The sequence below is a fragment of the Peromyscus eremicus genome, chromosome 1 (assembly GCF_949786415.1).
Source record: "Peromyscus eremicus chromosome 1, PerEre_H2_v1, whole genome shotgun sequence".
In the NCBI taxonomy this organism is placed as follows: Eukaryota; Metazoa; Chordata; class Mammalia; order Rodentia; family Cricetidae; genus Peromyscus; species Peromyscus eremicus.
The window spans coordinates 154262243-154264326 of NC_081416.1; the positions used below are offsets into that span (position 1 = coordinate 154262243).

General features: G+C 44.5%; 1 long non-coding RNA gene across 1 annotated transcript; it reads left to right on the top strand.

Moving 5' to 3' along the window:
* Positions 1–1330: 1330 nt before the first annotated feature.
* LOC131902379 (uncharacterized) lies at positions 1331–1852 on the top strand. Its single transcript, XR_009377078.1, has 2 exons — positions 1331–1486; positions 1802–1852. It is a non-coding gene; the product is annotated as an uncharacterized LOC131902379 (long non-coding RNA).
* Positions 1853–2084: the final 232 nt, after the last annotated feature.

Genomic DNA, 2084 nt, shown 5'->3' on the forward strand with positions numbered 1-2084 from the left:
CTGTATCACTGCAAAGTTCCATCCCACCATGAATGGCAATGTCCTAGAATCTGCATCATAGAGTCCTTCTTTTAATCAGTCTTTCACTTCCACACATAGTCTAGCCACACCCAATGTTCTTTGAAGCTGGGGTCAGGGAGTAAGAGCTAGAATCCCGAGAATCCCATGGGAAGGTCTCCTGCTGGACTGCCTTTACCATAGACTTGGCCACCGCTGTCTTGTTCTGATAGAGTTGCCATGGCTACAGACAGGGTAAAAATGATGTACAGCTGGACCTGCTGTGATGCAGAGTACACTAGCGGCAGGTGGATGAAGCAATAGCTGTTCACATCATGGTGGACAGGAAGCACAGACCACAGGAAGAAGAGAGGGTGAGATACACCCAAAGACAAGCCCCCAAAGATGCACTTCCTCCAGCTAGTCCCAATAGCTCCCAGTAATACCACATACTAAGAACTCATCAACATGTGAGTGCATTCACAGGTTCAGAATCCTCATGACCTAATAAAGATACCATTGCAGATATACCTAGACAAGCACTCCACTAAACTAGGTGTCTCTCAAGCCAACCAAGTAGACCATCAAATATACTCAGCGCTCACGGCTTGAGAGCAGGTGGGTCTGCGTCTGCTGACCATATAATCTCCCATGTATCGTGTCTAATCTTAGTGTCAGGGAAAAGGTGAAGCCATCTTGAAAATCGTCTTTGCCCCCTCTTCCTTAGGAAGACAATTGGGTCTCAGATATTTAAGTATTCTAACCAGACAGTGTTCCACATAACCCAGAGTGGCAGAAAGAAAACCCATGAGAGACAGAAGACAGAAAGGGTGAGACATGAGCAGAAAGATTGTGCATTAAAGAAGTTGCAAGCAATTCCAGGGCACTGACAAAGGTACATGCCGAACGCCAAAACTCGCGTGAGGATTTTAATAGCAGCATTTCTAGTTATGACTAGCAAACATAATTAGGTACTAAATTAAAATGTTAATATTCCTTAGAACAACTAAGCACTTGCAGTGGTAACAGCAGGGCCCTGGGAGGGCAGCAGAGGGGCTGCTTAAATGGACAGAGGATTTCAATGAGTTTTGGCTGAGGATTCAGGAACATGGTTTCTCAGCCCTGTCTGAATAGGCCAAAACACACATCTTGGAGGGTGATATTCTTCCTCTCAGAGTCACAACTGGAAAGATTCAGAATTAAGCAATCCTCGAGCAAGAAATGAAAACCGTGATTTGGGTTTGTAACACATGTCAGGAAGCAATGAGAGAAAGAGCCAGGAGAGGGCCGTGTGCAAAGGCCGCCGTGTGCAAAAAGGCCGCCAAAGCCGGTAAACTCCCCGGACTTCCTCTGCTTGTGTGGGAAGGGGAGTCCTGAACTCAGACATGTAATTTTTTGTAGCAAAAATAAAAGGAAAGGGTCTCTCTAAGGTCCCTTGTGATTGGGACTTATCTATTTATACCTCCATTTCATCCAAAAAGAGTATGAGGTGAGGCTCACCTGTCATCTGAAAGAGAATTAAAGTCACTTTTTAAAAGGGGCCAGAGGAAATCGAAGTAATGAGGAAAGAGAAGGAAAGAGGATAGGACAGAGAGAGAGAGAGAGAGAGAGAGAGAGAGAGAGAGAGAGAGAGAGAGAGAGAGGAGGGAGGGAGAGAGAGACAGAGAGAGGGAGAGAGAGAGACAGAGAGACAGAGAGAGAGGGAGAGAGAGAGAGATCTGACTTCCATTCTGAAGTCTAATCTTTTTTTTTTTTTAAGCCCAGTCTTAAACAGAACACAGTTTCTCTTTGCCTATTTCCACAGGAACTGGTTGTCTCCCTTCACGACTTCCATTTCTTTGGACTTTGTACAAAGGTGAGTTTCCATACTGAGCAATACTAATTATCCAGGGCCATCTCCAGCATGTAACAAAAGTGAATCTATTATCAGCCCAAAAGTGAATCTATTACCAGCCGTGGGAAAAAAATTCCCAGCTCCCCCAAACCCCAAAACATGTAAGCTCAGCATTTTAACCGGCTGGGGTAAAAGCCATTATTTTCATTAATGGAGCTCATTTTTATTTTATTGGGCTTTTTTACTATCAGAT